Source organism: Pogoniulus pusillus, chromosome 3 (assembly GCF_015220805.1).
Source record: "Pogoniulus pusillus isolate bPogPus1 chromosome 3, bPogPus1.pri, whole genome shotgun sequence".
NCBI classification, from domain to species: domain Eukaryota; kingdom Metazoa; phylum Chordata; class Aves; order Piciformes; family Lybiidae; genus Pogoniulus; species Pogoniulus pusillus.
In genome coordinates, this window is record NC_087266.1 from 32,081,243 (window position 1) to 32,094,742 (window position 13,500).

The window sequence follows — 13,500 nt, forward strand, 5'->3', positions numbered from 1 at the left end:
GTGATTGTCTTTTGCAGACAACAAAGGAAGTGTTTGGAATGACCTGTCCTTTTAGGTCAAATACAACACAAGAGTGAAGCAAAACGGTCCGATCTATGCTTTTTGCCTTCAGTTACCTTTAAGAGAGTAAATGGAAATTGTGAAATAATTTTAACAACTCTTCTTTTTGTAACACAGGTCATCTAGGGCCCAGCTTTCTGAACTGTCCTACAGGAATGTGAATGCCTTCTTGAGTACTATTGTCATGATTGCACATGACCTCTCTGTAAACTGAATTCCTGACCTCTTCTGCAGCATTTTGAAAACAGAAATTTATACATAATATAATCACAGTGCTTATATTCCTCTTGAAAAACAGAACTGAGCATTTTACATAGAAATTAAGTCCAACATCAGGATGTTCTCCAAGTGGTTCCCCACACTATCCTTGTAACAGTATGGGCAGGATTTATTCCAGAATTAATACAGTTTATTAATTTTGGTATTTAGCAATGTCACCACAGACCATAACTTTTAATAATAATAGGTTGTTTGCATAGTCATGGGAAGTATTACACATAGGGGAAAACAGGGAATTTAGAACACTTAAAAAATAACTAGCAATAATATAACAAGCATTAACTATTTGGGAAAGAGACTCTTGCAGGCAACATGCCACTCACCCTCAAGGGAGACCTGAGAGACCCCTTTCTGCTAAGGCAGAAGGCACAATAGAATGCAGTTATAGAGAGACTTATGAATAGTTACTCACAAAATGTTATCTTCAGATTCCCAGGGCTAACTACAGTTTCCAGACAGTACTCAAACATTTCAAGGGAAGTCTGCAGTGTCTTGATAGCCATTGAGGCTTCTAGTTCTTCTCAGGCTCTAAACAGGGTACTGGGAAAGATGAAGACAAGTGCTGACCTGATCCTGGTTCCTCTTGGATTCAGACTTGGAACAGAGGTTTGCAGAGGTGCAGGCAGGATGTCTTGCAGATGTGCAGAAAGTGTCATGTTCGTGGCACTTCTCACCACATTGTGAGGCACTTAATGCCTGCTCCTGATAAACTCGAGGCACAGAGAGTTTCCAGGTAGTCAAAGCTTGTACATCAAAGCCAAGTTGGTCTGAATCACGAGGCAGAGCAGAATACACTGAGGCAAGGCAGGGCATGTTGTCAGAGCAGAGGCCACTGCTTGCAACTTAGCTCTATTTATATTATTTGCCCCAGTGTAATGGCTCCTCTGACCACAGAGATTCACCAATCAGAATGGCACTTTGCCAAACTGAGCATATTAGGTAAAACTGAGGCTTGCTTACCCTTATTTGGGCAAGAGACTCACAAGTGCATAAACACCTGTGGGTACCTGTTTATCACTTTAGGATGGGACATAATGGCCCAAGCCTTTGTTTTCCTCCTGCTCTTGCCTCCCCCATCAGCAGAAGGGTGGGGCAGGCCAGGACATGTTTTAGGCCTATTGGCCTTCCACAACATTCCTTGAGTGTGTGAAGCTTAGATTTAGGTCTCTTCTCTAACCCGATGCCCTCACATGACTCTGTCATGGAGGGATTTGTCCGGGTATGGGGGGACTGAAATATGAGGCCGAATTTTAAAAGGGTTTAAATAATTTAATATTATTTACACAAGGAATCCCCCTTCCCCAAACTTATTTACAGCTACCCCACACACGTTCTTTGTAGGCAGTTCCGAGATTATATTACAGAAGGTATACGTCGAAATTGGGAATTTAGCAGAGGTTTGAAAGGATTTAGGAAGAGAGTCTGTGGCATGAAAGTGCCACTGGTAACTTATTGAGAGTTTATGCTGTCTTAGATCGAGTTTGCTCAGTTACTCACTGGCTGGAGTCAGTTTTGATGGTCCCAAGTATCAGGGGTTTGAATAGTTCAGCTCAGGGGTTATTGGGGCGCACTGTCTGGAGCTTCCATGGGTACAGTCAAGCTGGGAACGGCAACTGGAGTGGCGGCTGGCCGGGAGTGCCGTGGTCAGTTTCCCTGGGCTGGTGCCATGGGCTGGAGTCATGCAGCGGCGGTGGTCCCCAAAAGCGGCTGGAAGTGGCTAGGAGCAGCAGATGGGTGGTAGAGCAGAGCAAGGAGCAAGAGGCAAGATGCGAGATGGCAGGGACACTGAATTGTCCCTTTTTATGAGATTTGACCCCACGATTGATGGTCCTTGGGCCACAATTCTGTCCAATGAGGGCTTGGCAACAGGCCAAAACATACCAAATAAGGTGAAGTCCAGGGGTCTGATACCCCCTAATATGGAGAGGGCTCATGTGGATTCCCCACCCTAGGCGCGTGAGCTTATGCAAAGTGTTTTTACTTCAACCTTCGAGAAGGCAACCCAGACTGGAAGGCACCAGTTCTATTGTGTCCCTTTGTCCCCTTAACTTGTTTACCCCAAGTTTAGGCAGGGCAACACCCTTTGGGGGGACAACATGTCTGGGCATGAATAGGTTTGTAAACATAGTCATTTGAGGCCTGTGCAACCCTCCACCACAGCCTCCTTGGTTTTGTACTTAAATCCTAAATGCCTTCTTCGGCAAGACTCAGAACTACGACAGTCTTGCAGAATACTGCAGGGCTCATGTAAGTAACATGCATTTATTTTTAACAGCATAGAAATCAGGAGTGTTTAACCTGGCACCTGCATTGGCAGCTTTTTCAGGGTTGGATCAGACTTTGCAGCCTGTTGTTACTTTACACAAGTTATGATCTAATTCCTATCAATTTGCTAGGGCTCTAAATTAATCCTGCAAGAAAACTTTGATCTAATTATATTTTTTTTTCATTGCAGACAAGTTAACAGTAAAGCAATTTGTAATAAAGAGGGGAGAAAAGTCTACATGTTTTGGACTGTTTTTAAAGGCCTTGTTAAAAATCATGTCTAAAAACCTCTGTAAACCTCTCATCTAGAGAGCAAGTAACTGCTGTGTGAAACACTGAGAGAGGAGAAAAGATTAACAGTTAACTGCTATGTAGCTTTAGTGAGTTCAGCAAAAAAAAACCAAACCAGTATGTATGGACTAAATACAAAATATGACTAGAGATGTGCATGGTTCTAGTATAAAAACACTTTTCACAAGTGCTGAACCTAGGCTGTAGGTTTTGCTGACTCATTTTAGAGTGTGTTAGCTTTATTTGGTTGCAAGGCAAAGTCTTCAGACAGAGACAACCAAAGTCTGAAATACCTTGGAACAAGCAATGCTACAGAAGAAACTGAAGGTGCTGCTTTCTGACAGTGGTGTTTCAAATGTATCAGTTACAGAGACATACATCTACGATGGGGCTCCATTTGCTTGCATTTTTGTTTAGCCCTTATTTAAAATTATTAAAAGAATATAACATTTGGCAACTCAAGTAGCGCTATCTACAAGGAAGATACCTTAGCAGACCAAAGACCCAGAATGCATCCTGGAATATCCTATTTCTGTCTAACAGCTGAAATTAAGTCTCAGCATAGCAGTCTCATGAAACCACTGCACCTCTTAAATCACAGAATCATAGAATCAGTCAGGGTTGGAAGGGAACACAAGGATCATCTAGTTGAACCCCTCTGCCATGGGCAGGGACACTCTACCCTAGATCAGCCTGGCCAGAGACCCATCCAGTCTGCCCTTAAACACCTCCAGGGACGGGACCTCAACCACCTCCCTGGGCAAATCACCCAGAGTCCTCCAAGTCAGAAATAGTTTCAGCATGGATATGGGAAGAGGTCTTTGCAGCTGTGTAGTTACCCCTGCTGTATGTGATGAGACCAGCAGAGGATGTACTGGATTTGCTAGTACTAAAGAACACTCACTCCTCCAGGTTCCTTCCATGCACCTCTTTTGCATCCTCTGGCCAATTCACACCTGGCAGAAAAAAAGATGCAAACTCGCTAAAAAGTGTGTATGTCTACATGCTTTGATTATATTTCCAAATATAAGCTATGTTAATCAGACATCCCAACCTAAATAGCTCATTATTCAGAGTAGTGAAAAACTTAGCAGTAGTAGTCTCAAAGTTTCCCATTGACAAACCACTTCAATGTATAAAGACAGAGTATTAGTTTCTGAACTGCTGTAAATGGGAGTTGTTAATCAGTGTTTTAGTAGAGATATATTTATCTACACTGTTTGTGGATCTGGCTTGAAAATATCTACCAGTGACAGTATTAATGATATTTCCTGAACAAAAATGTTGGCTGACAGCAGATGATGAAGTCCAAGGGATTTATATTGGACATTTCTCTTTCAAAAGGAATTGCAGAAGCCGAGTGTCACATAGCTCATATCCTAAACCTCAGAGTTCTCTGTATCATTACAAGGTTCCAAAGGCACAACATTGTGTGTAGCAATTGCTTTTCACAGGGAAGTGTCTACCTTTTCTCTACAATTTTCTCTTAAACCACAAAACTCCCTTTTCATCTTTACAGCACAAAAACAAAAAAATCAAGACTGTTAAGCAGTCTTTGTAACACCAGTCTCTGTGGTGTCTAAGCTCCATCTAAAATGTGCCTGAATTTGAAAGAATATGTGGGAATGAAGACCTTTGTGCTGGCTGTGGTAATGTTCTTGTACAAGCAGCTCACTTTGGACATTGTGTCAGAAAGTCAAATGCTATAGTAGCAACTTTAACACTGAATCTGGCTGCTCTTCCTAAGAGATGTTGGGAAGAATGGTGAGCTCTAACGGTTGAATTTTTTGGTGTTATGAGTATCTGTCCATGTAGCTGAGTGCCATCATTTCACATGTTATCCCATGAGACTAGAGGGCACTGATGATTTCAATAGATGTAAATGCCTTGCAGAATTGGGCTCCAGTGGAATTAGAATTGAACAAAGCTGTGGTTTGGGGACACATTCATATAGCTGTGATTTAATAAATAGAAGGCCTCAAGACAGATTGTTCTGGTTTATTCTTCACTGTGTTTCTCAACCACCAAGAACAGATTTTAAATCAAGAACCAATTTTCATCTCTCCTATTTTCCACTCTATGGTAGTCCTGTGTGGAAAAACATTTGTGGTGCTCACTTTTCTGAGAGTACTAGACAGCTAGTACCAGAGTTTTCAGGGAGAAGATTTTGGTGCAGAATGATGTCTGAGCATTAAGTGTACCCCTCAATTACTTTGTGAGAATGAAAGAAAGAAACAGTGTGATGGTTTGGGTGTTACCTGCCCTACCACAATTAAGAAAACCACCCAGACTAGACTCAGTCAAGCTGGAAATTAAAGAATGAAGCTTTATAGTTAAAGCTTAGCACGATATCCAAGCAGGTATTTACAATAGATACAGCTGTAGATAGGAATAGACAAGTTAAACAGTAATACAGAAACACAACAGCCCTCCCAGAAACCAGAGTCCCCAGGAGGGGCTCCCAACCACCCTTCCACCTCCCTTCCACCCTTCTACCTTATCCTAGAGTTTGCCTTATGTTCAAGGTGAGTTTGAAGAATCGGCCAGGGGGGTTAGGCAGCAGAAAGATTAGTCACACAGACAGCAGGTTAGAGAGAGAGAAGGGAAGCAGCCAAAACCAGAGAGCAACTCTGTTATCTATATTTATATTCTTGTTCTTATGCATCTCAGCAAGCCTATGAGTGCAGCAGACATCACTATTGTTTCCTTGTCACAGCCTGTAACCTAATTTCTCTCACTAAAACATGCCAGCTAGGCTCAAGCTAGCACAAACAGGGACATTCAAAACAAAATTAAGCAGATAAAATGTTCATCTGCCTGACTTGAGGAAAAGACTGGGGTGTGGCTGAGTCACTAGCAGCACACTCTGGTGAGTACACTGTTTTTTAGGGTTGAAGAGTAGATGACATATGAATTTTATTTACTTTGAAAGTATCATAGTTGGAGGGGTCCCAGGGGCCCAGAGATCAAGACCTATTCCAGGGGATGGATCTAGGTGTCCCAAGAAGTTGCAATATTGTTATTCCATTCTGCTTTCCAGTATCACAACTTATTAAGCCAGTGTCTGACCAATAATCACTCTCTTTTCCCTTCTCCTCTCCTTCCTTCACATCTCTCTCTCTCCAGGAAGAGTGCACATCCCACCTTATCTCAAGGATTGTGTGTGGGAGATGGCTTCTAGCTGGCAGGGATTTTCGAGCTGTAGCATACAGCCTACTGAGCCCTTGTAGGCCTAAGATGGTGTGGGGGAGGGCAGTTATGGCCTACTCTCAGGCCTGCCAAGTGTGGATCAGGTGGAGGATTCTAGATGGATTTAGTCTGATAGACTTGGTTTAGCTCGTGGATGTATACATCCTACCTGATTGCCTCTTGCATATATGCACCTGTAGACAGAACCTCTCTTTGAACTCCCAGTCAGTGTGCAGTATTTTCATTCTTACTCTCCAGAAGGAGTAAGAGTCACTCCTGTCATCAAGTCCTGGCTTATGGCCTCAAATGATCAAAGAATTATAGAATCAAACAGGTTGGAAGAGACCTACAAGATCATCCAGTCCAGCCTAGCATCCAGCCCTGGACAATCAACCAGACCATGGCACTAAGTGCCTCAGACAGGCTTTGCTTGAACACCTCCAGACACAGCGACTCCACAACCTCTCTGGGCAGCCCATTCCAATGCCAATCACTCTCTCTGCCAACAACTTCCTCCTAGCATCCAGCCTAGACCTCCCCCGACACAACTTGAGACTGTGTCCCCTTCTTCTGTTGCTGCTTGCCTGGCAGAAGAGACCAACCTCACCTGGCTACAGCCTCCCTTGAGATAGATGTAGGCAGGCAATGAGGTCACCCCTGAGCCTCCTCTTCATATTTCTGATGACAGAAATACACATGGAATAAAAAGAGAAGATGTTATTTTCTACTTCTTGTTTTCACTCTGCTCCGTGGGCTGGCACCCACTGCAGGCTGAAACATCTGGTGTTTGCTTTGCAGCATGGCTGGGAGTGAAAAAGAAGACAGGGATGGAGAATTAGTGTACTTCAGGGGTGCACTGACAGAAAGGAAGCTCTCAAGTGAGTTGGAGAAAAAATACAGAGGTGTATTTCACAGGATCACAGGGTCACAGGATGTTAGGGGTTGGAAGGGACCCAAGTAGATCATCGAGTCCAACCCCCCTGCCAGAGCAGGACAATACTACTATTTGGAGAGAGAGAGATAGAGAAATTAGGGAAGCAGATACAACATCCATGGTGACCCCCTTGTATTTTCCCCCTACCCAAAAACTAAATCCCTAACCCCCGGTGCTCCAATCCTCCCCAATGCCTCTGCCATCTATAGGCCTAAATGCAAGCCTCTGGAGGCGCCAAAACAGGCCTACTGCTTACATGTTCGTCCTGAAAAAAGTGGCTCCTGCTCAACACAGGGCAGGAGGAGAAGGAAAGGAGAATGGGCTGGCCTTGCTCTGAGTTTATAAAGAGATAGCAGAATCAAGGGATTGAATAACAATCTTCTAGTACCCAGTGGATTTTTTTAACCCTATGGTTCTCAACCTGGCACAGGGTGTCATTCAGGAAATCACTGCAAGAGTATCACCAGCCCAGGGCATATCTCAACAACCATAGGCAGGAGTATACAGCCTCAAAGGAAGCTCTTGAAACGTTATGTAAATCACAGGCTACAGTTTCACATAATCCTTTTAATTCATGTATTCATGTCAAACAGCAGATCTGCACCTCCCTGGGCAGCCTATTCCAAAGCTCCATAACCCTTTCTGTGAAGAAGTCTTTACTAATATCCAACCTGAAGCTCTCTTGGCAAAGGTTGTGACTCCAATTCCTCTCCAAACTCAAAACTAAAAAGGTACGTGTATACTGAGATATTAAAATACATCTTAATCAACATTATGACAATCACCTTGGATTGGGCATTTGAGCAATAATAATTAGTACAGAAATACAAACAAAAACTGGCTTAATACAGAGTCAGGATAGTACCCTGGAGCACTTTGGGTATACTGTGTCCTCAGTCATTTTCTTCTCTGTGCTAGTTTGAAGCTAGCTGGGATATTTTAGTGAGAGGAATTATATGATAGGCTGTGAAGAGTAACGTCTGCTGCACTCCTTGACTTGCTGAGATGTATAAAAACAAGAACACAAACATAGGTAACAGCTGCTCTCTAGCTCTGGCTGCCTGCACGTCTCTCCCTAACCTGCTGTCTGTGTAACTAATCCTTCTGCTTCCTAACCCCCCTGGCCGATTCTCCAAATTCACCTTGAACATAAGGCAAAGTCTGGGATAAGGTAGAGGAGTGGAAGGGAGGTGGAAGGGTGGTTGGGAGCCCCTCCTGGGGACTCTGGTTTCTGGGAGGGATGTTGTGTTTCTGTATTACTGTTTAACTTGTCTATTTCTGTCTACAGCTGTCTCTATTGTAAATACCTGCTTGGATAATGTGCTAAGATGTTAACTATAAAGCTTCATTCTTTAATTTCCAGCTTGGCTGAGTCTAGTCTGGGTGATTCCTTAATAGCGGTGGGGTAGGTAACACCCAAATCATCATGTTCTCACTGTTCTTCTGTTCCAGACATGTCACTGACATCTTTGTGTCACAGTGGGCTAGCTTCTTAAACTAGCAACTTAAGGTCACTTAAGAGAGATGGATTATCATTACAAAACAATTTCTTGGCTCAAAAGATTACAATCTCCTGGGAATCACTTGTTCAGAAGAAATTGGCAGCTGTTAAATTACAATTTCTGATTTTTTGATGTATATAATTTTAGAAGAAACGATGAAAATGTTATCCATACTACCAGCCAGCATTTTCACTTTAAATAATAGAACATTTTTCAAGTTAGAAATGTATGACAATAAAATCTTGCTGAAGAGCACATCTATTCCATCAATTTTAAATGCCAGAATAAGGCTCTCACATTTTAGATTTCAAATGAAAACAAGAACCAAAGAGAAATGTTTACTCAGATTTTTTTGTTGTTTGTTTCTTCTTCTACAGCCTGGAATAAAGTTGTGACTGACTTGTAGACCCAAGAAAGTAAAAATTTACAATGAGAACATAGAAACTCTTTTGCATGCAATCCTTCTGAAAGACTACCTTGAGTGTAGACATTTGTTTTTGATGGGGTTCTCAGTACCTATGTCTATTTGGCAGAGGAGAGAAATTAAATTGAGGTTATGTAAATTTTATATAAAAATATAATTTATTAAATGTAATATTTATGAACTCTCGCCACCCCCAACCACTGTATATTAATATTAATGTTTGGTACACTGTTATGAAAACAATTTAGGACAATATATGTACAGGGAATTTGTTAATCAACTAGCAAACATTCAAACTATAAACAGAGAGAGGAGTTTTCCCTGCAGCTTAATGCCACTTGGAATCTTTATGCTATTTGCCCAGCAGGGTGGGCTGAAACTCTTTCTGCTCTATGGCAGAGGTAACAGATATTTACAGAGGTATTAAAGCTTTTACTCACAAGTGTTATCAGTTATTAATCACCCTCCGGGGCTGTGTCACAGCCTGTGCCTAGTGTCCAGGCTTCAGGGATCTGCCTGTGGACTCTTTGAGGCTGGAATCTTCCTGGCTTAAGGGGAGATAGGTGAACCTTCCCAATTTCTGGGGAAATAGGTTTTCCTCTAACCTTTTCTCCTGGCAAGGGATGATCTCTGCCTTGATGCTGCTGTCTTCTTCTGGATGCTGTGTCCAGGGATATCAGCTCAGCAGGATTTCAGGAGCAGGAGAATGTCTGTGCTGTCTTTGGCATGGTTCTTCACAACTAGCAGGCCGCGTGTGTGTGTGCAGACAATACAGAGTCTGCTTCCTGGTTCTCTCAGCAGCATTGGTTTTTACCAGGCAATGATGAGCAGCAAGCATGCAATGTGTGCGTGGCTGCTGGGATTCTGAGCTCCGTAGGTAAATCAATGCAGGATCTGGTCCTGGTAGCAATACAGCTTGCAGATGTGCCCAGCTGGCTCAGGAGGCTATAGGCTCCTTGTATATATATATATTATGTGCAGGCTTAAATGAGCTCTGCATCTAATGTACGCAGGCAGGTGAGCTGTGATTAAATCAAAGCATGAGGTCTGAGCCTCTGAGCTTTGGAGCAGTGCAATGGCATCCGAGCGTGTGGGTCTGAGCAGCAGGGTGCTGCAGTGTGGTCTGAGTTGAGCTGTGGGTAGGGTCAGAGAGCACATGCTGTTTACCTGTGCTCCCCCAATTATTGACTGTGGGTCGAGATTAATGACCTCTTTGGCCACCAGAGTGACCAATCAGGTTGGAAGTAAGCCAAACCTTACCATAATAGGCAGAAGCTACTTGCCTGGACTTACCCAAATATGGGGATCACATGGATTTGCCCCAGGGAGACACGAGCTGGGTGTGTGTGGGTTACACAGCCTGTTTACAACCAGGGTTCCTGGCAGAAAAACATGTCCAGGCAAGGCAAGGCATAAATAAGCCTCTTTTCAGGCCTACAGGCCCTCCACGACAACATTGAACAAGCTATATCAAGATCAAGATTCACGAAAAGTAACTTCAGACATGTGAAAGTTCACCATCTAGGACTTAATTCAGTTGCACATGCACAGATATCTATTGCTATCTGAGTTGTCCTAGAGTATCCAGATACATGCATAGGCTGGCAAAAGTGGCACAGGACCTAAAATAGATCCACAATGTTGTATGTGGTAACCGGAGAATAGGTAGGATACTTTCATTGTATTCAGATGGCACTAGAGGCCCCTATGTGAGCAAGTGAATTGAGCCCTCGCACAGTTATGCATTGACACCAATTTCTACAATGTGGACTAAAAAAGTGTAAGAGGGGAGAGGCCTGGAGCAATCAATTTTTTTAGTCTCTATTGTCACTGATTTTCTTGTTACCAGTTACCAATGCACTGTAGCTATCTAAGATACACAAACATAGACAGGATTCACCTCCTGAACTACCTAAATAAAGGCAAGGATGTACGGAAAATAAGTCTAAGTCAAGACCTCAGAGTTAATGGAGGGATACTCAGTTGCCTAAGCATAGCCATCAGGTTTCATTTTGGAACTGATAGGGCATCCACCATTCGCCTGCAGGTGTCCTAGGATTGCCAAGATTATAGAATCATAGAATGGTTTAAGTTGGAAGTGACCTCAAGATCATCTAGCTCCAACCCCCTGCTGTAGGCAGGGACAGCTCCCACTAGCGCAGGTTGCTCAAGGACTCATCCAGCCTATCCTTGAACACCTCCACAGAGAGAGCTTCCACAACCTCCCTGGGCAACCTGTGTCGGTGTTTCACCACCCTCACTGTAAAGAAATTCTTCCTAACATCCAGTTTAAATCTCCCCTCTTCCAGTTTAAACCCATTACCCCTTGTCCTGTCATTACAAGACTTTGTAAATGGTCCCTCCCCAGCCTTCATATAGGTCCCCTTCAGATACTGGAAGGCCACTATAAGGTCTCCTCAAAGCCTTCTTCCCTGCAGGCTGAAGAGCCCCAACTCTTGTAGCCTGTCCTCAAAGGGGAGGTGTTCCAGCCCTTTGATCATCTTCTTGGCCCTCCTCTGGACTTGCTCCAACAGTTCAATGTCCTCCTTAAAGACATCATGAGGCTAGATTTGATACACTACTGACAACTCACCTGCACCTTTCTGAAGATTTGGCAGGGTACTCTGAGGTGATTGAAGTGACTTTTGATGCTCTATTTAGTCACTTGTATCTCATCTATCAATACATGTTCCTTTTGAAAGAAAGAAACTCTTCATAAAATCTTCCCTGTCCTGTGTGACAGACTTGTGAGTATGTCTTGAACACTAATGTTTCACCAGATGACTATGCTTGAGCAACCAAAACAAACTACACATTCTAATGGAAATTAAACAATGAGATCATGTGTAAACACCTACATCAAGATTCCTAAATGGAGTTGTCTGCAACTGATTCCTATTCAGTAGGTTCAATGAGTTGTCCACATATGGATGTCTAGACCTATTTCTGAAGCCTTAAGTATCTACAGCTCTGCACAGAATTAGTAAGTAGGACACACGACTCATATTGAATCATAGAAATATAGAACGGTCTAGGTTGGAAGGGACTTCAAGGATCATCCAGCTCCAACTCCCTGCCATAGGCAGGGACACCTCCCACTAGAGCAGGTTTCTCAGGGCCTCATCCAACCTGGCCTTAAACCCCTGCAGGAAGGAAGCACCCACAGCCTCCCTGGGCAACCTGTTCCAGTGTCTCACCACCCTCACTGTAAAGAACTTCCTCCTAACATTTAGTCTAAATCTCCCCTCTCCCAGTTTAAACCCATCACCTCTTGTCCTGTCATTACGAGACCTTGCCAATAGTCCCTCCCCAGTCTTCCTGTAGGCCCCCTTCAGATACTGGAACCATCTCTTTCTGAAGAGGCAACTAGGGACCAGGAGGATACTACAATATCAACCACTGTATTTGGTTGAATTCCCTATGACTAAGCAACAAAGGAGTTACCAGTGTAGTGAACAGCTTTAGCTGGCATTTTGCTCTTCGTGGCTGATCTGACAAGAGCATTGCAACTGTTAATATTTGTTAATTGTTTGAATAAGCTAGAAAGGCAGAGTAAACAGAAGTCCTGGTCTCCCCCAAAGAAGACTGCTGGAGTATGAGGAGAGAGGCCCTCAGGCACAGATTTGTTTATATCTGAAGTGCAGCAGATGTTGTGGTTATGTCTTTTCATTGTAGCTGTCCATTTGTCCCAGTTAGTCAAATCAAGCCTTTTTTATATTGGGTGAAATGTATGTTTGTTAGGAAAGGGATTAAAAGAGTGTCATGCAACTTTTTTCATCCATAGAGAATCAGAGTCAATACTAAGGAGCAGGTCATTCCAAGTTGCATGAGTGAGTGAAGCCATTTTGTGTCCCAGAAAAAAATAGTGAAAGAAAGTGTCAGAGTAACTTGATAATGCATAAAGGTGACGAGAGATAGTGATGACAAGTTACACATTTGTATAAGAAATACTTTGTTGGGGTACGGAGGCTGGCAAGAGGCGAGATCGGGGTACTGACGACTCGAGACAGCAGCTTCTAGGCATCTGTGCATCAGGACACTTTATTAAGGCAATATAGCGATTTATATAGCCCCAAGAGGGGGTGTGCACAACCAGCCTGGGGCTGGCAGAAGTGGACAGTACAGATTTGCCCCAAGTTATGTGTAAGGCAGAGATAGGTTAGCTTGTGGTAAACACCCTGAGGCTCCCACCCAGGGGGGCTGGCCGGGGTCAGCCCCTTGGGGCTGTGTCCGCCCCAGGGGCCGGCAGTTTCCACCTCCTGGCAGCTGTGCGTGAGTTGCTCACTTGTTCTCAGTCTAGGCCCCTGGGAACTTGTAAGGCTCAAGGACACTTCTCATCACAGGGTCTGATGTTTACATTCCATACCTCGTTGCAGGAGAAAGCTTCCCACAATACTTGAGCGTTTTTTTTTCATTTGGTTGGTTGGTTTTGGATTGGTTTTGTTGTTTGTGGGTTTTTGTTCATTGGTTTGTGGGGCTTTGGTTTGTTCTGGGTTTTTGTTTGTTTGTTTGTTTGTTTGTTTTTTTCCCTGTCTTGGATTCAATGATAACAACTG